The following is a 21,203-nucleotide window of genomic DNA, read 5'->3' on the forward strand; positions in this document are numbered from 1 at the left end:
TTCGAAAGAACCAGCTTACGTTTCTTTCTACGTTTCGTGGTCGAACTTGTCGTTTATTTCGCGCGATGATCATCGACACGCGCAAAAATTTCACGGTAATAAGCTTAAAGGGACCACGAAAGGGCCTCGATATTTTCTTCATTGTTTTCTTTCAATCGTTTCATTTTTTTTTAATGTATTCAAGGAATTGTTTCTCGTTTTACAATTTTCAACGCTTTTCACTAGTAAGTTAAACAAATTTTCAAGATCAGATAAATCCAGATAGGACTCTTGAATTTTAAAACAGAGTTTTTGAGGACAATGCGAGGGGTTTGGTCTGGCAATCAACAGCGTGAAACGAACGATTTCAGACTACCATTTATCATAGCAGAAACCTTGCGATCCCAATGCATTAACCTGTTCAATTCAGATTCGATTGCCTATTTTCTCCTGGCCGCTGCGCGAGTCTTTGATCTTGATCCCTCTTCGCGAACGATCACGAACGAACAATCGAGGCGCGATTAAGAGGGAAATCGTCTTTGGTACTTCCGGTATTTTTTTCTGCTCCCCTCCGCTGCAAGTCGCGCGTATCTTTGAGAATGCTCGTTAAGAGAATATTTTAGATTTCCTATAGGTTAATTGGCGCCGATTCTCGAGTTACCACCTGCAAAATTGGAAACCGGTTTCTCTCATTACGTCGTCCCTGTACGCGTCTTCTCTTTGAGAACGATTCGGTGTCAATGTTCACGGGACTCCGCTATTATCTCGCTATGGAAACCAAATTATTCCTTTTGTAGAGGCGCAAACGCAACCCAGATGACCGTTCCTTTTCTCCTCGATACCTTGTCGCTCGATCTTCCGTCTAATTTTTCTTCTTTGACCAGTAAAGTTTTTTACTTCCACGTATTTGAAGTACAGTATATTGCTTATGGTTCGTGCACAGTGTCTTTAATCTATCGACTCCGTGGAACGAACCAGGTTCTGTTATACAAACAAATAACACGTAGAGAAAGAATAGAAATTTTATTTTTATTCCTTGTTCGAACAAAAGTTTGCCCAAATCCGACGAAACTATGATCTTTTGAAGTATTTTTTCGTACGAAAACCGTACGGACGTAATAGACCCAATTTCTTGGCGCGCCGTTACGCGGGAAAGTTCGTCAATTTCTTGGTTGGACAAGTACGGAGAAGAAAGTAGAAAAAATAAGTTAACGTTGGCGATACGCGGCAAGATTATTCGAGAGTTTTTGCGAAACGCTAGCTCGTTGATCATAGAATAACGGTACTGGCCGAAATTAAACGACTATAATAATAATACATCATAAATAACGAGGAAAATCGGTATTAACTGCAGCGTAAAATCTTCGTTTCATGCATTGTCTCGTTATAAGTCGTTTTCCGTCATTCGTTACAAGTCCTCTCTCTATCCCTCCCACCTTCCAAATTCAAACTGTTAATATCGGAGTACCGTATAAAATAACATTTACATTTAATTGTACGAATCGTAAACACCGACGGGGGATTTAGATCGGAACAAATTTCGTCTATTCAAAGCGAACTTCTTTTCCAAAGTGTGATGCCCGACTCTCGAGTAACTTATAACGAGATAAAAATCAATCTCAATACGCGGGAGATTTGCAAGAGAGTTTCATTAAAATCGAGGAAGGGTACGGTTACAAAGGATCCCCCGTTTCTCTCGTTAACGGGGAATGGATATTCCTGATTTCAGTAATATTTAATCCTTCCCCGGAAGTTCGCAATCGCGGTCTATTGTGCGGCCATCCTCGGCATACGTCGCGTTAGCGTGGCGTACGTGTTCGACGTTCGATAATGCGTCAATGAAAACGGCACGTCACGCGCACAGAGAAGTATCATCGTCGGTAAAAGCATGTCTCGTCGTTAGGAAAGCGACTGGAGCACATGCAGCCCGATTGACTGAAACGCTCTGCAGGCAACTTCGAAAGTAAGGCCTCGATCACGTTTTGTCCGATGTCAGCTTGCCGCGCGGGGCACCGTAGTAGTCGCGGCCCCCGGAGCTTCCTCTCCTCCTTTTTTCTCTTTCTTGCTCATCGAGCCCCGCTTTTACCGCAACCATTATTCCCTCGATCTTACGCAACTCAAAAGCCCCATCGATCGACGATCAATCTGGGAAATTAAAAAATTTCAAATCGTTCCAAAAAAACTATTTTTGGTTGCAGTAGTCAAGTACAATCATTTTTGGTCAGTACACATATCCTCGAAATCCTAACCATTCTCGAGAAAAAAATTCCTAAATATTGAAATCTTTCCCAGGGGGGGGCCGAACACCCTGTATGTTGATGCAGGTGATCGTAAATGTTTTATATGTCTGACACGTATGTATATAAATAAGAAAGCGTACTGTATCCACGTCCTCAAAGTTTCAGAACGTTTTGAATATCCAAGATGGCGATCGTCCCCCCGTAGGTTGCACATTGTAGCGGCTGGTTAGATCTCGATGCAGTTCGCGACACGGTCGATCCCATCGCTATCCCCCAAAGACTCGCGGATACGTCTCGCGAACTTTCCCGGAAAATTGATGGGTTTCCGTTACGTTTTCCGTGGTTCTCGTTCGGATTTTCGGCGAGGAGGAAGAAAATAAAACGCGCGGGAATAAATTTGGGATACGCCCGGGAAGAAATATCGATCGGCGGCGAGAAGAGATCGAGGGATCGCGCGGCACCGCGGCCCCCGGAAATGTGCATGTTTTGCCCCGTCGTTCGTGAGACGGAGATGGAATAAAATGCAAACGTTATCGAGAGCCGAGCGTTTAACCGCGTGTTTATTCTCGCGAGGATTCTTCGAAGATGTGCCACATTGACAAATACGCGCATCCGAGGCGACGCAATGTAGCCTCGTTTGCCGTTAATGGACAAGATATGTTTTCGGATCTAAACTCGGCTCGCGCTACGTTCTCGCGAAATATCGATACCATCCGATCCTCGCGTTCCAACGCGATCCTCGACATCGACGAAGAAATTCATCGCGATCCGATCATTTTCTTAACTTTTATTTTCATAACTCATGGTTCACTCTTTTATCTATTTCCTAGAATATCCGTAGTCTAATGATATAGCAACTCCTATAAACAATATTCGTTACTTAGAAAAATCCCACTTCTTCTTCAACCCTTTTGCACATAAATTAACATTCGACAAAACTACTACATTTAACAAATCTTGATATAGCAACTGGTATAAACAATATTGGTTGCTTAGAAAAGTGGTAATTTGGTTCGTTTTGTCCGCGTTTCGTAGGTTTTTGCGCGATGCGCCAAGGGATGCACCTACGGGGTGGATGCAGCGGATCCACGGCGGTCCTCGCTTGGCGGAGAGCGGCAAATCGTAGCCGGGAGGGTGATGGAAAGGAGAAAGAGACACGTGGGACAAGAGAGAAGTCGCGATTGGTTAAGCCGGTTGGAAAAGCCCGCCTGGCTGCTCGACCGGCCGGCACTTCGCTCAGTTCTCCACTGTGCTCCGAGCGAACCGGAGCTTTCGCCAACCAGCTTCCCACACCGCGAATCCTTCGATTGCACCATCACGCCTCGATCGATCGATCGGATCTATACGTCGCGCCACAGAAGCCGCGGCGCTCTCGGTGCCCCCGCGAGATCGCGACGAGGAAAGTTTCACGGGAATTCACCCTCGCTGCCCTTCTCGGCCCCAGTCGCCGGCGGTTCGAGGGCAAGACGAATCCGCGGAGACAATAGAAGAGGAAACTATGCTCGTGGACGGAAACGCGTCGCTGCTCACGGTTTAGGACGCGTCGATAAAGCTAACGTCGCTCGAGGGACAGGATCCGTTGACCAGGAAAGGGATTCCTCGCGATCACGGTGAGTTTTCAATTTTTCCGCATTTTATTTTTACGACGCAAGAGAGCCCCGAAGCTCCGAGTTTCCGATTAATATCGTCGGCCGGCCCGATCAGGCGGTGACCCAGTTGTTGATCTTGATTTTCTCGAAATTATCGGGGAATAAAGTTTCGCGATATCTATAGTGAGATTGTCCCATCTGCGCCTTGGCTTCCAATTAATACGGAGGAGTTTCGAAGCATCGAGATTCGACCGTCCAATTTTCTAAAAGTTACCACAGTACAGACCAGACGAATCAGTAAAGTTTCGAAAACAGAAGGCGATCGATGATCGCTAGAAATCGAACATTTTTACACCCGGCGATAGTCTCTGCGCGATAAATTGGCGGCAAAATAGAGAGAATAGTTTTTTTCTCGATCGTCTACTGGCTCCGGTGACCCTGTATCGTCGAGCGTTCGCGATGCTTCGGGTGAAAGTCGTAAAACAAAAGGAAGGACTTTCGTTTGTATTTGATGCGTCGAAAGCATTAATCGCACGAGCGATTCGCGCGCAAAAAATTTTATATAGAGCAGCCGACGAACCGACGGGGAAGAAAATGTCGAGAAAAATGAACTCCGGCGAGCCGTGTTTCGTGCTGTTTTTTTTTTTTTTTTATTCGAGACTCGAAGGACAGCCATCGTGCAAAAGACACGCGTACGAACGTTTTAACGGATTTACTCCGCTCGGTCGACGATCCCCCGCTGCTTCGCGAATTTTAAATGTTTTGGTCAACCGTGCAACGTTCGAATAGACGAAATTCCGGAAATAACAGTAGAATGTTTTGGCGCGGGCGTGCGTTTAAATGTATCGAAGTATCAATATTATTTTGACACCCGATGTACTATAGAAACTGGGACAAGCTGTATTGCTTTTACACGCAAAGTTGCAACAAATCGACCGAAAGGCATTGAGTCCCGCGTCGCGGACTGTTCCCCGACGGTCCAGGTACTCTTTTTTTTTTTACGCATCGGTGCATATTGCACTCGCTAATGGAACCGTAATTAAGTCTAATTTCGAACGAATCAGTTCGAAACAAGACGTAATGGGTTTTACTAATAAGAAAGTCCGAATAAATGAATTACAGATTGTGAACTGGAAAAAGGCTCGAAAACCAAACGTACTCGCAGCTTTTTGTTTCAATCAGTGCCACGAAAGTGGCAATTAAGACCGGTTGCGCGTGTACAACTGCTACGTAACTTGAAAATGAAATGAAAAATGTAAAACGCCGTGTAATTAAATGTTTGAACGTTAACGATAAGTGAAATGTTCGAATAAAGCAACTTCCTAACGCAAAAACGAGCATATCTCGATGATTTTGCGCGCGGAACGATCGGTAATTAATGGTTCCGTTAAAGAAAAATCGACTTTACATCGATTCGTTGTATCTTCGTTTAGAAAAGTGTCTCGACGCGTTCCAGTTTCTAGCCTTGTATTTTGCACGATCGAAAATGAGTTCACGCTAATGTGTCCCATTAAACAGGAACTCCGTGTGCCACGGAGGATCATTCGGGAACTCGAGCTAAAGGTTACTTACGATACGTCAGCCGGATCGTGTGTGGTTTATGCCAGTGTGTCACCGTGCAACGATTGGTAAACGATTTAACGCGCGTTTCGTCGTTAATCTCGATGTTCCACTCGCGTTTGCACGGATAGTTACGACTGGCTTACGTTCCGCGCACGACCCCGTGATCCCTGCTCTTTTTTTACCAACTTAAAACCGACACGTCGTTCGTTTCGGATCCGTTCTACGCGCGCCACGAACGATTTACTCTCGTTCGCGGATTTATGGCAGCCGTTCGACACCAGGAACAAAGGTAATAGAGTGGAAAAGCGAGAAAGAAGCGCAGTTAATTGGAGTTGGTGGAGAGTTTCGAAAATCGTGCGACTCGACTTTGTTCGGATACAAGAATATTCGGTAACGAATTGTACGAAAATAAGTATTGGAAATCGTAGGTTAATCTTTAAAGCGACTATTATTACATGCTCCACTTTTCATCAGGAGCAGATTGACTCGTTTTAAGATTTTTTAGAACGTATATACTCGGTTCTCTAAATAGTGTTTCCAAAATCGTGCCTCGAGTGAAAGTAGCGAATTTGTGAATGAGAATAATATAAAATACGGTTAAGGCGTTTAAATCAAATTCGTCTAAAAAGTACAGGATATCAATGTTCTCGATTTAAATTAACAGAATTTGTTTATTCTTTGAAACTGAAAAGACATTTATTTCTTAAAAATTCCATCGAAGCTAGAATTTTTATTTTCAAGATCTGTTGTTTGTCGTGTCCCGGAACTTCGAACGCGAGGACTTTTATTATAAAAGTTCCGGTTTCCACGTAGCTCGGGGAAAGTCTCATAACAGTTTCGAACTCTGTTGTAAATACATTGTTTTTTTGCAAAAACGTAGTCGGCGGTTGGGAACACGTGTGATCGAAAGGGTTAAGCTCGTTTCGCCACGGAGTTCTCGAAAGATGGCGGACGCTTGGTTGGAAATTTTAGCAACACGTCGCGTTAGGAATGCAGAATGGAGTGGCCTGTCGCGGAATTCTAGTTATCGGGCATTCAGATCGAAAGGCCTTGCGCGGCGTTTCACGATTTGCGGTTCCGTTCCCTCGTGCATCTTTAATCGGCTCGGTTTTGCGGCCCTATTGATTTCTCGCGTTAACGCGATCTCGAATTCAGAACGCGAAATCGCCCCCTTGATTGGCATTAATCGCACCGACGCGTGCACTCGTTGCTGGCTCTGGTTGCCAGAGGAAATTCGCATAAGCAAACGTAGCACTGTTTCCACCGATTCGTTGTTGCCACGCGAAAATGCTTTCCAGTGCAATTTGGCACGAGCACAATGAGTCGTTCGCTTCACCACCGATAGAAAATCGCGAAAAATGCTTCCTTGCTACTGCTTTGACCAAGTTTCTTCTTTGAAATCATTTGTCTTAAATATCGGGAATTTTCATAATTCCTTTCCTTGGGTAATTAACTTTGGTATTTATTTGAGAGGGTAGATTCTGTTCCAGAGGAATCGATAACGAGGAAATAAAATTGAGATTAAAAGGAGGTTGTAGCTCAAACAGGATTACAAGGATGAAACGTTGTTTATCCTTAAGTTTGAAGACGAATTAGAGTTACATCTTTATCTTTAAAGGGTAAACTCGACGAATGTTTAGCCCGCGGGCCAGTCTTTGTGCGCCACTCTGCCATCCTCCAGAAAGCAATTGCATTCCTTTGCAACAGCATATTAGCTCCTCGAATGCAAAACACTGGCCACGTTTGATGTCATAATTTTTGTTCTTGTCTAAATAAATGTTTTCATTAGAATCAAATGACAAACGAAGCTTGCCACGAAAAGATTGGCGCCCCGTACGCGTATCTGCGCGCGTCGGAGGATTTATCGGCGGTGTTTGTTAACAATTTTCACGCCGGGAAAGCATGGTCGCCGATTGAAACGCGTCGCGGCTTTTCACAATACGGAAAAGTTTCCTTTATGACGAACGCCGGCTCGCGACAGGAACCGCGACATCGCTTGGCAAGCTTTTACTGAAATCAGCTCTTTCATGCGAATCAGCCTAAACGACGTTCGCCGGGATAACATATATGGAAACTATTCGAACTGGGTCGCCACCTTTTTTCCCCCGTCCTATTCCGCAATACCCTTCTTGTATCCAATCCAGCCGACTCTTCGCGCGCACGAAATTGCATCTGTTTCATCGGCATTCAGGAAGAGTGCCAAACTTTCGTCTCCCTTTGGTCGCCTGCGGGAAACCGTTCTCCGTCTTCCTCTTCGGGGAATTCATACCCGATTTTCTCGGTGTATCATCCCGATCAACTCGTAGATCAATCTCCCCGACCGTTTAAAACATTTCTTGCGATCCAGGACCTCGTTGCACCGATCTTCGAAACCCCACGAGTCTTTGCATGTCGGTAGACTACGGATCTTTAAGCAAATTCATGTTTTTATTAATAGAATTAACGAAATAGGACCTTCGTAGAGGGCTGTCTCAACCCCTAAATGTAATAATTCGCATCTTATTTTAAGTATTTCTTATATTTTTGTACATCAACTGCATTCTGTAGCTTTTTGAAAGAATAAGTGCTCATAAATGTAGCATAGTTAGTTCACAGAATGAATTTGTGGCGGTATGTCGTAAGAAAAAGCGAGTACCTGTGAATGAGCGGGAAGCTTCGTCAAAAATCTAAAATCACAAAATTTTAAATAATAATGCTTCCCCGGAGAATGATAATTTATTTCCACAGTTATTTAAAGTCGATTTGAACTCGAGTTCCTCGAAATTTATATTGACCAATAATCAACGAGGAAACATCTTTCATTTGCCTCGCATTCGATAACATTCGTTAGACTCCTACGACGTTTCCAAAGTATTTTATTGTACGTATCGAGGATTGTAACATATCGTGGTCTTCCGGTCTGCGCGTCGAAGAGCGTCAAAATATATTTCGCCGCGAAATCGCACCACCGAATTGCGGTCGAGATAACTTTGTACCCTTTCGGCACTGCCGGTACGTAATACGTGCACGCACAGACACAGACTGTTCCCGGTTTAATGTACGGTGTCCCATAAGGTTCATATATCTCCCTTTACAACCAGGAAACGAGCATGGTCCCTTTGCACCGAACAGCATTCATAAATCCAAAGGGAAGTTCAGCGGCGAGGAAGGATACTCATGTCCCGTTGTCGCGCTCTTCTTTCTTTTTTCGTTGCCTTCCAAACGATCGGAACTCGCGTTCTGTTTGAATCACTGTTTTTCAAAGCGAATGGGGGATCGTTCAAGAAAATTTTCAACACACAACAACCTAGACAAATTAAATTTACCTGCTGGAGTACCAAGGGGCTATCAAACTATTAGTACAACTAGGCTAGAACTCTATTTTACTCACATCTTAAAACAGCAAAATATATTAACTAGAATATCATGTATAAAACAAAATTTAGTCCATGGAAAATCTATTAATATTTACTAGAATTTCTTGGCTTACACTAAATACATTTGTTATTGTTAGTTTTCAAAACTTAGATGCTTCCATAGTGTTTGTTTGATTTGCAATGGTTTCGTATTATTATCATTTTTTTTTATCGTGAAATAAAAATGGACTTGCAAGACAGCTCGTCCCAAGTTTGAGAATTCTTGAGATCTAGGATGAATCCAACGATATCGATAAACTTCTTTGGACGTTCTTCGGATTTGCGTCCCGTTGGACTTTTTACCGGGAACCGGAGAGAAATTTAATGTACCGTGGGTAAGAAGAAAATTCCGAAGATCGAGTCGATCGCAGTAGAAGGCAGAAAACACTCGACTTCGAGATGGATTTTTCGTCGCCGTGCAGCACCTAGCTCGGGGTTTTTCTTCTCCGCGAAACGTAAGAGCAAAAAGAAGAAGGTCGTGGTAGATTCTCTCGTCAGATAAGTTTACAAAATACCTGTTCGCCGACGTTTTAGAAGAAATAACCTCGTAGGACAAACTTAGGGGCTCTGAATACAAACGACGTATATCCCAGTTATGGTATTCGAATGATGGTCTTCCAGGAACGTGAAAAATGATATTACCCGTCCATTGATACTTTTAAAAAGGAAGCTCGAATCTGCACGGAATAACAAATTTACGGATCTTGAAGAGGGATCGTTATGGATCCAACGAGCCGCGAAAACACGACTCGCGACCGGATGCAATTTCGCAGAGATCGTTCGCGTCGAGCGAACGTTTTATCGTGCTTTGACCGTCGCTTTTTCATCGAAACACCGTTTTTAACTCATCGTTTGTTTATGGAATAGCAGTAGCTCGATAAAAATCCGACGATTAATTCAGTTTTCATACTCCGCTAATACCAATTATTTTTATAAAATACCATTTTATATACATAATTTACGGTTTAGTTAATTGAAGGCTATTTCAATTCTGATAGAAAGTAGGATAACCAGGACGGAAGAAAACGAAAAAAATTTATCCACGCGTCGAGTCAAGTTCTACTTTTTCTTAATTTGAACGCACGAACGAATCGAATGATCGAGAGGGTTGAAACTTCGTTTGTGCTTTGGATTAGGACTCGTCGAGGTCGGATCGAGGGTTAGGGGAGTCGGTGAACATAGTTTGGTCGGTGACATCGCAGCAATTGAAGTCAATTAGGTTCAACAAATCTGAGCGTACGGAGACGTATACGCGTTATAGACAAAAAGTGTGTCAGAGACAATCCTTTTATGTTTGGAGCGTATGCATGTTAAGGCGTTGTGAAATCGTATCGTAGTACCGCGATGCAATCCGTCGCCTTATGCGAAAATCTTGTCGCGAGACGTCGTAAATTCTCGACGGATCCCTCGCAGCGAAGTGGGAATATAAAAAACGATTAAACTCGTATTCACTTTCGCGAGTGTAGCGTTTCACGTCCATCGTTCAATCTCAGACAATTTTTATCGCCACTTTAACACCCAAGCATTTTCCTTTTACGGATTATTTCCCAAAGCAAACTACTCGTAAACGCGTGTCTCGTTTCCGCGTGACGTATCGTTATATTTGCGACAAAGCAAATTGCCGCGAATTAGAAAAAGGAAACTATTTTCGGACACGGTCCGGACTACTTTTTGGTTTCTCCTCCTTTTCTTATTGACAAGGTATTTATAGGAACGCTTTCTAGCCTTTTTCACACTTTCTCTTTTAGCATTTATCGCATTTTACATTTTAACTTTTTCAGATCGTGACTCTTTTCTACTCGGAACCATTATATATTATATTAATTACGTGCAAACGAAATTACTCGATCATCTCGAATGTCTTACATTTTACAATATTAAGAAACATCGGAGGAAAAAGTTGCTTCCGGAAAATGGATACGAAAAGAAAGAGGAAGTATCTCCGAAATTGTTACATTAAGTCTTCGATAATCTCAGACTCTCATCTTTTATGCAGCAGTCCAAGGAATCGATTTATGTAAAAGGATCGAATAGCTTCGGAATATGAACGATTGTAAATCGTTCTGGGGACGCGAATATTTTTCTTTCGTAGGATTCGTGAAATCAGCCACCGTGAGTAGCTATTTAATTGATTGAATTTTAGTAAGAAGCAACGTTCGTTGTATGTAGGTCTGGTCTCGAAGGCGTGAGCGACGTTTTCATTCGGATTTCTCATTTCTGTGGGAACGTTCGTCTTCTGGCGCCCTTCGGCGGGGCAATTAACGAGCTCGTAGCCGCGAAGCAATTATCGAGGACACGCGATATACGCGGCCCGCTCGAGGAACTCGTACGTTTTACGAGAATCGGTAAATATCTGGTCAAGAGGTCATCGGGTGCATCGATTTTCGACAACGCTCGCGAACGGGTCGAGCGGCGCATCGTCAAAAATAAAGGCTCTGTCCGAACTGTAGCCAAAGTTCAAAGGCCAATCGGTCCCGAAAGTTTCTCATTTTCTAAGTTAAATTATCGTAAGCGCAACAAATAAAGTGTATTTTTATTTATATCTCTAATCTCGTTTAACGAGTGCTTTTCGAGATACTCGTCCCAGAAAATTAACCCTCTGCAACGCATAATATCAACCACGACTCGATTCGAAGCCCACGCGGATGTAATTAACGAAACGAACAGGGGGGAAAAAAATTTTAATTACAAGCATTTGTAAACTTGCCTGGGAGAATGTATAGTTTTAATTCCCTAAAACGGCGCCCCAAAATTGCGTCGAAGCAACTGGTCGAAGGAATATTAATTGAACCGCGGTCGTTAAAAAATTCAATCGATAGGAAGGGAGGAAAACAATTTGTTTTCGAATTAATTACGATGGTTTTTGTTCGTAATTTTCGAGCGCAGTTTCCTCTGTTAGCTGTGTTATGCTTTGGATAAACATAAAATATGTCGACAAAGATTATCGACAGGCGGATCAGAAGAGTTTCAGAGCTTGAAAATTGGCCCATCTGTCGTAACCTTAATTACGTTTCTGTTCGATACATTCGAGCGATCGGGGACTGGTAGAAATCGAACAAATTTTCAGCCGCCAAGTATAATTCCCATGTTACTTGCAACTCTTACGAACGGTCGGATCGCAGTAATAGCAGAGTAGACGAACGTCTCCCACAGTAAACGTTTCTACGATGTTTGAGAAGCGAGAAATTGACGGTGAAATAAAGAGAACAGTTTGTTTGATCAGCCACCGACAAGGCTCTCCATGCTCGTACACGTTCTTGAATCGAAATACGCGCGTACGGTCGCGTGCATTTAAACGCCCGTGAACATACAAAACCGCTAATAGGTAATGATAAACACGACAGGGACGACAGATACACGTGTACGCATGAATTAACAGCGCGCAAGTTTAATGTACACGCACGTCGTGTAAGACGAGTATATAGATTCGCGTGTAGTTCCCGTACACGTTGTAATGAGGGTCTCCTAGTGAAAGCATCTGTGGGAACGCATTCAATACGGAGTGGAACAATTAAGCGTTCGAGGAGCTAATGGTAATTTAATATCGGTGTAACGATTTCTCAAACGATACTAGACGGGTATTACCAGGCGTGCAATTATCTCAGAAATGTGCCACAGTCGAGCGAAAATTGTATATGGAAATGAAATGGAATATCGCGTCGGTTGCGACCGCAACTCCAACGCAGCTAAATTGACAATTTCGCGTAGCTACGGACGCGGATCGCATTTATTTCGAAACGACCAGGTTCCCGAGCTAAATTATCCGCAATCCCGTTGATTGGCAAGATCCACAAATATCGGCTCGATCGAGTCTCGAGTTTTTTCAATTTTAAACGCAAATTTTTGTTGTTTTTTCTTTAATCAAGCGTTCGAATACGTACGGATTTATGTCGATATCGCGATACAACGATGTTTTAGAAGAAAGGGAAGGAGAAAATAATTTTGCATGCCTTCGTAACGGTCTAGTGATGAATTGCCTACGATCATGGTTGTCGGTGCAGGCAAATTTATCGCGGTTGTTCTTTCCTTATACGAGTTACAAGCATTTACAATCGTTGGCCCAATACGCAATCATTTCTGCAACGAATCGCCGCCGACCTGCTTGTCTCTCGAGATTGATCGTCGCGAAAACGCGAAATCATCGAGCTTACCGTGTACCGGAATCGCCGTTTGTTCTCTGACCCGAGGAACTGCACCTCGTTTCAAAGCCAATCCAGTCAACGACACTTTCAATTCGTTTTATTAATCGTAGATCATCGTATATTTTTAGCAATATTATCCATTGCAATTCGTACATTCAAACGAGTGCAGAGTTTTGTAGAATTTCAAGTAATATTTCATCAAAATTTCACTGAAAAAGCCTGAGATCGCAACGAAAGACGCGACAAATTTTGTTTTTTCGCCACACCTGTTCGTATTTTCGCGTAGAGTTTCAGCGCCTCCATTCTTTTTCCATAAATCCCCAATATAGCAGAGAAAAAACGAAACGAAGCTGTCGATGGAACAAAGACACCTTTTTTATTCTCCGGCATTCAACGATAGTGAATAGAAAAAACGCGTCGTTGTTAAAATGTTTGTTGGAGAAGAGTACGGCCGGTGTCGATTCATTCGGAAAACACTGTCGAACGCGATGGAAAATAGAAACGTTGCGATAATAGAATTTGCCAAGTCGGCGAGAGGAAAAGGTTGTGACGATATTACTACCAAACGACGCTCGAGAAATGCTGATAGAAAAAGAGGGAGGAAAAGTTGCTGGAAATGGCGCTTGAGATCAACCGGAATCGATTCGAAAAGAAAAGGCTCCGAAGTTGAAAAATTTTAGACTGAAAACCATGCTCGAGTAATCAGAATATTTTTGGATGTACGTATTATAATTTCTAGGATCCATATACCATTAATCACTTCGATCGTACTGTCGTATATGTTTTGATAAATATTTATGAACGTGGATCGTGCGAACGAAATGGTCCACGGATCGTGAGAAACAACGTCGACGGATAGAAGATTAATTGTCTTTGTTTCGTGTCCCGAAACGGTCGTCAAAAGGTGTATTTTTGATATCGAAAAGAGGGTGCATGCTCGAGGAGAGAATTCTCAAGAGTGAATCACGAACGAAAGAGGCACGCTGTCGAGAATTAATCGGTTGGCGCATATAGATGTTCTTAACGCGTATCTCTGTCTCGTTGGTGTAATTTATTTCATGGGATTGATGCCGTTCACGGGAGCCCATAACTTTCGTCATTTCTCCAATCAGGTGGAAGACCACCTAGAAAAGAACTGGAGAAATCCTCATCGATGTAAGGAGCGAACACATGTAAATCGTGTGACCCCTATTCGGGACACGATTCCGACAGAAGTACGTATGGTACAAAAAATTCTTGCGAACCGCAGGAAATCGCTGTAATCTCTTATTTTAACCGCGTCAATGTTCAGTTTTTAAGTTTCTAACAAAATAGTCGAGTCCAGTGTCGAGATTTCCCGATAAATCATCCTTCAAACCGAGACGAAGCAAAGTAGTTTTCGAGAGTCTCTCAAAACGCTAAGTAAGGTCAAAAATGACGGCAGTGAAATTCTCTAATACCGGTCGAGAAACGTTTGCATCCTAAAAATTGGCGGCGTATTTCTAGAACGGAAGAGACGAGTTTGCGATAGTTCGCGAGAGAAAGTCGAGAGAGGAGAGAGAGAAAAAAAAAAGGAGGAAAAAAAGTAATAAAACGATCGAGGCAGCGTCGATCGTGGGTTCCGTCGAGCGTGTTCGCGTCATTAATTCGATCGTATTTTTCTGTTGGCGCGTTACAAGCGCAATCGCTGTTACGTTAAGTAATGACAAGCCGAGAATCGATTTCTCGGATCGAACTGTCGGGCTTATCTCGACGTCTTGACGGGCCCGAGACTCTCTGAGGCCTGCGGACCGACTACTTTTTCTCGCTTTTGCGGGCTTTTATTGCTCGCGCTATGCCGCGTCGCCGGGGCCCCGCCGACGAAGATTCGTGGGACTGCGTATCGGTACGGTTTCGCATGAGTGTATATCCCGTAAGGCCCAGCCACGATGAAAATTTCAACGCACGCGAGAAGAGGAGCGGTGGCGAGACTGAACGGCCTGCATACGTAATACGCCTTCTTAGCTAATATAGGCCGGTATCGTTTTGGGGCCATCGGTCCCCCCGCGGCCCTCTGGCTCGATCACTCGTTAAAGGTTTCTCCTACCGATGAAAAGAACAGCTGTTTCTGCTCGGTCTATTCGAACCACCGTTCGATTTTCCACGATTTGTTCTATCGTAACGCGCGAAATGCTCCGGTTCTTTAATTCCACACCAGCGTTTCTCAACCCACGGGCCCAAAACGATAGTTGCTCGGAAAGACTGGAGCAATCGGAGCGTTTGTTACAAATTGAAATTCGTCTGTAACGCTATTAACTCTCAATCTCGACTGAATTATTTAAACCAAATTTAAAAAGTAATGGACTAATGGAGGTCAATTGCGTTAAGGGTTAACAGAGATATACTCGATGCTACTTTTCACGCGTCGAAATCACTTTTAAATGTACACAGTTTTCTTTGTTCAATTTTAATTAAAGAGGTAACGATTTGCCTAAGCCTTTATTATTACTTTGCAGTAACTTTCGTTTTAATCCGTTTGAAGCCGCTTTCGGTACATATGTGATCCGCGAGGGAACTGTCCTTGTTAAATTGGAACGATGGTTTGAGAACGTTGCAGTGGTTTGAAGGGACGTTGAGTGTACTGTGCAGTGATACAGAGACGAAACGCGTGCGTAATTGGCCGTGGTGGATTAGTCACGCCTCCACGGACACGCATTTGCGAATCAGGCGAAGCGTATAGGGCTCCTATCGCCTCTGTGCCATCCCACTAATCATCTTACGAGCTCTGCACAGTATACCATTCCCGTTGGAGTTTAATTTCTTTCCGTGTTGGCGATCAAACTCCAAAGATGTGACTAAATTCCAAGATCGAACGCTGCCTTGTGTCCTTGCAATTTCAATAATTAAAAGGATACGATTCCAAAGAAGAACGGTGCAATGTACAGTAATAGTGATAAATTACGATCAACAAGGACACAGAAGTGTGCAGAATTCCGATAGCAAAAAAAAAGACGGTATGTTATGCAAAGGCCTCGGGACAGAAATTAAAATCAATTAAATTCGAGATACAAGCGCAATTAATTAGACCATTAATAATCTGGGACCATGAATAGTCAGTAGGTTAAGACGGTTTTAACAATTTTAATTCTACTCGTTCTTCGAGAAGAAAACAAATAGATCCATTTCGATCATTCCGCCGCGTTTAATCTCACGTTAATTCCTTTCGAACTCAGACACGCGTACCGACGGATCTTTTATTTTATTCGATAGCAGAATAATTTGTTAATCGTTTTCTTCTCGTAACCGAGAACCGTGATGATCTCTGTTGATTATAGCGATTGCATTGTCCGTGCTATAACCTGGCGCGTCGATCGTTGCATCCAAAGATCACGGATCGAGCGTTACGCGCAACTTCTTCGCCCGGCTATTAACCTCGATAATTGGTGATCTTCGGCATCGGTGGATACCGGGAGACCACTTTCGTTCGATACGCGAACGTTTCCCGGAAACCCGTGGCATAAGCCGACGGTTAACATCGATCATTAATTCCCATCAGCATAGTCTGGATCCCGTGGCCGTGCGTCGATACTCTCGCGCGCACGCAAGCACGGATTTACATGCGTGCCGAGGCGCTCGCGCGCACGATAACCTTGTGTGGTCCACAGGAGAGAGATAAAGTGAAACCATGGGGCCACGCTGTCTCGCGATCCAACCTCGATCTCAGGGCCGTTCGCGCCGCGTGTTTCTTCCCGCTCCGGTTTTCGTCTCGCCTTACCCCCCCTCCACAACAAAACTTTGCTCTCTCTCCTTTGAAAATGATCGAAAAATCGGTTTTCGTAACGGTCTCGAGTCCTGCAGACGTCGAAATCCAAAAGGTTACCAAATAGTAGCGATTTAAAAATATTTTAGGTATTCCTCCGATACACGGTGAAAAAAACGTGTAGAAGAGTGTCTTAAGGGGCCAAAAACGTAATTTGTAGTCGCAGGTTTTCGTGAAACGTTCACCAGGACGTGTCAGCGTTGGCCTCCAGGATCTCCTGTAGCCGGGTGTTCGAGGCGGAAGACGGGCTTGAAAATTTTAATCACAAGCCCCCTCCCCTCCTCTTCGCGAGGCTGTAAAGATGTCTTAAAGTCGATTTACGATGACTTATCGAAAGATGATTTATTGGAAAGGTGTATGGGAGGACGCGCAAAATAATAACGACAGCTTTAACGTTGCGGTTTGGAACATTGTACCAAACTGCGACATAAAACTACGGCGGAGTGTTCTCAAACGATACCCCGCGTCGATAAATTAATCGCGGTCTTTCCGTTGTTCCTTAATAATCATAACTTCCTCGCATCCTACATTATCGAAAGGTTAGCGAACCGGGGAAGTAATAATGGTCGTAATAAAAAGGCTCGGATCGGACGATAGTCTAATCGTCTGCTCTCATCTTTGCCTTTCACTTATCCGTGCTCGAGCCACCACATATATTAGGGCTCTTATTAAACTTGTCGTACCTGTTAGTGTTTTCTATCCATCGGTTCCCACGTTTTTTCTCATTTTTATCGTCGACGAGCACCCGGCGAGAGTAATTGGCGGAACCGATTCCCCCAATTTCGTGCTTCGAAACATATTTCTCATTCGCATTGCTCGTGCATTAGATCGTTCGACTCGTATCATTCGTCTTTCTCAAATTTATTGGTCCAGGCGATATTTACAGACGTTTGAAAAGGGGAATAGCATCGTTTTGTACCAATTTACAGAAACCTTCTCGATCTCTTATCTCGTACGCAAAAAAAACACGAGCCTCTTCTAAAATATTTAGTAATCGGGGATGAGGAACGGATTTTACGATACACCAAAGTCAGGTTTACGTCCTCGTAAAGTTTTTCTCTGCGTTTGGTAGGAACGCCAAGGTTTCGTTTTGTTTTTCGAACTTGAGTAACAAAACTATTACATGCCATGTGGTCCGAACAAAGTGTTACAATCTGTTGTTCCAGAAACCAATAAAGACTATCGTTTCTCTTCCTTTTAAATTAAATAGCCTTGGAAGGGTTAAAGTTTTCGTGTGCAACAAAATTCTTCGTGGACATCTATCGAGAGAAAAGGGTGGGGAGGGAACTGTCGACATCGAAAGTTCTAATACTTGACCTCTTTTCGTGTCACTGATCGACCCCTTCTCTATCAGAGAATAAGACGTTAGACAAAACGCAAGCGATATTGCGATCTGTTTACTTTGGCGCAACGCGACGCGTGTCTCGATTCGTACACAAGTATTTCTCATCTTGCGGAAGAACTGTTACGTAAGGTGTCTCGCGTGTACGGAACCGTAAATTAGAGCGACCTTAATTTCGATTCGTCGGGCACGATCGACGGCTGCGGCTTCTGCTTTCGTTCGACCTGTCCAGCTATGTATCTCTATGTCTCGCTTAACCTTCTTTTCGACACTCCACTGTTAATCGCCTCCTCGAGGAACAGTCCGATTTGTTTCACGTTCTATCGTTCCTCCATCGTCGCCATCTTGAACGTCTTCGAACGCAGACTCCGATTTCCGTTCCATTTCTCGCCTCGATCGTTGCAGGAAACCGGGCCTGAAAATTCGCGCAATCATCCAGCCAACAAAACCACCGAGTAATAGCCCTAATACAGCCTACTTTTATACTATCCTTACGCCCCCCTTTGTTCCTTAAAAACATTCGAAATTACTTTGTTTCTACTTACTCTAACTATCCATCTATTAAAAAATTCGCTAATTATCGCGTTGCAAACGGTCTGGATGTAAATTTAGTCGTACTTACATCTGTCGACCGTCGAAGTTGGTTTATTAGCCAGAAGCACACGGTCGGTTTAGTTAACGAGGAACATGTACGTAGCGTGGATGCATAAACATCAGTCCATCGGTCCACGGTCCGTCGACGATCGATCCGAGAACGAGACGATCGAGAACAAGCGATCCACACGCGCCGACAATAACTTTCTAACGATGTAAACGGTAATTATACATCGTTGCGTGGCCGGTTCGGGAAGAAGCGATCGTTCTTTTTTTGTTGCAACCTCGTTTCTTACCATCGATTGGCACCGTGAATAATACTCGATTCGCCGCGTAGGCAGATGAGATCCCGCGAAATCACTGGCCGAAACAACAGCCTGAAAAAATTGCTTTATTTATCGTTTCCCACCGAGCGTGATACCGCGTACCAGATTGAACGGATTCAATTTGCGCGGAATAAAAAAGTACCCGAGCATCCGCGAAAAATGCTGATCCCGGCGCGACGCGTAATATTGCTTTCTGCTCTCGCGTTCGATAACTTGTCGTTATTAGTGGCGGGGGGCAGTTTTATCGAGCTGTCCATTTCGTTTCTTGGTTAACGACTTTATTCGACGAATAAAAACGAACAAGAGACTGCGGGTTTGCAACCTAATCCGAGTGAATCTTGACTCGCGATCGAGCTTGGACATAAGAAAGAAAGGATACTGCCGAAGAGGTAAATAAAAAGTGTTATGGGGAATGGGAATATAAAATGTATCGGTGTGGGTTGTAAATTAAAATGTAAGATTAATTCGCCTGAAACGCTATTTATAGAGATTTACTCGACGCTGCCTTCCACGCGTTGAAATCACTTTTAAATGTAAACTCTTGAGTCGAAGTCTTGAAGGTCCGCGACAGCAACAAAATAATTTTATTTAAGCAATCGGTATTATACAAAATGTGGGATTAATTCCTCAGGAGAAAACCGGTGTTTCGGTTGACCCTTTCGTTCCCATCGCGCGGCTGCATATTTGGGATTATCGAATGATTCATTACTGTCATCGGTAGTTTCGTATCTATGAATATGCATTAGCGGCTGTAAAAGTATAGGCTGGTATTAATAACAATGAAAGAACCGAGCAAACGCCTGAAAGAAATTCCTGCAGGAAGCAATAATAGTCGGAAAAATCCCGGGACAACGGTGAATAAGAAGACTTGGAAAAGCGCGAGAAATAATAATAATCGTGGAATTTGTCGCGTCGGGACGGAGGAGATAACTCTGGAACGTCCCGGTTCCGTAACCTTTGAGATGCAGTAATTGCCGAAGAACGTTCGGAATAGTCGATTCTTGTACGGCGATCTTTGCGTCTACTTTCTCCGTTCTTCCTGTTTTCCTCTTATATCCTCCAGGTATCCTAGCCGCGCGTCCATAAATTATAGTTAAGTAGAAATACGACTCCACGAAGGAGGCAACAAATATTTAAGGGAGTGGAAGGTAGTAGGGGTCGTGGAAATTGACATAAATTTCCAAGCGTGACTTTTAGGAAAGCCACGAGCGAGTTTCGTATACACGGACGGACTAACACCTGCCACCCGTATTTTCCCTCGAACGTTCCTATCTGTTCGCGGGAAAATATTTGCTCGCGAAGCTTTTACGAAGATTAGCAATATTCGATCGTTCGATCCGCGGCTCCTCCGCGTAAGCTTCGCAAACGCGAAATAAAACCGATTTTATAACGTAAAGCCTGATCGTTCGTGACGCTCTACGAGACGCATATAAATCACGTGGCTTCTGGTGGATTTTCACGATTCGCAAAACTAACTTCAAACACTTTAATCGCGAGTATTTATTTAGCCCGTAGGCTATCGAATAACCACGCGTTACCGAGGTCATGTAGACGAAAAAAGTTGGTAAAAACTTACGTCCGGAAATGATTTATCGAGAAGGTATAAGCTTTCAAAGATATTTATGATTTATCGTGGCAGTTACACGAAGCGTTCGATCGGGAATGTATTCAAAGTGCATTTACTATTATTTCCGATACGGAGGGAACATTCGAAAGAGTTTGACGAATGTTCTGCCATAATAAATCATAAACATCTTTAAAAGATTATATCTTTTCAAGCAAATCTTATCTATTTGACCTGAGTTTGGTCCCAACTTTTTTGTACATCCTGTATACACGAACGATTCTATGGAGCATCAATTATGGGTTGTCCAGTTTATTTCCACGAGAATTGATGATCGATTCGTGGTTTTAATCGGTTGCTTTGCGCGGTCGGAAAATTTCAAGATGGCCGTTCTTCTGTCGCGGTCCGTCGAGGCGTCAAGGTCGTATCTCGCCGAATCTGGAGGCGGCATTCTTTGCTCGCTCGTCCATGCCGGCCACGTTCTTTCTTTGGGAATCTTACTCCAGAGAGAGAGGAGATCGGCGCCCGAAGCATCGTCTACCGTTACCACGTGTCTGCCTCTCGATACGCCGCGATCTCACGTGCAAATACACACGATGAAAACCGCTTACAAGCAGGCTTTCCAAGGCCCCTGCGATCCACCATCCCCTCGTTCGATCCCCACCACGAACCATCCAAAAATCGATCTTCC

General features: G+C 43.7%; 1 protein-coding gene across 1 annotated transcript in view; it reads left to right on the forward strand.

Annotated features, from left to right (window-relative positions):
* Positions 1 to 3,618: 3,618 nt before the first annotated feature.
* LOC122395504 overlaps positions 3,619 to 21,203 on the forward strand; it is a 28,134-nt gene continuing 10,549 nt past the window's right edge. The window contains exon 1 of the mRNA XM_043393119.1: positions 3,619 to 3,829. The gene's annotated coding sequence lies outside the window, so the exon portion shown is untranslated. The remainder of the gene's footprint in view (positions 3,830 to 21,203) is intronic.

Source organism: Colletes gigas, unplaced genomic scaffold (assembly GCF_013123115.1).
Source record: "Colletes gigas isolate AHSC1104 unplaced genomic scaffold, ASM1312311v1 Colletes_gigas_Sc00001, whole genome shotgun sequence".
Taxonomy (NCBI): Eukaryota; Metazoa; Arthropoda; class Insecta; order Hymenoptera; family Colletidae; genus Colletes; species Colletes gigas.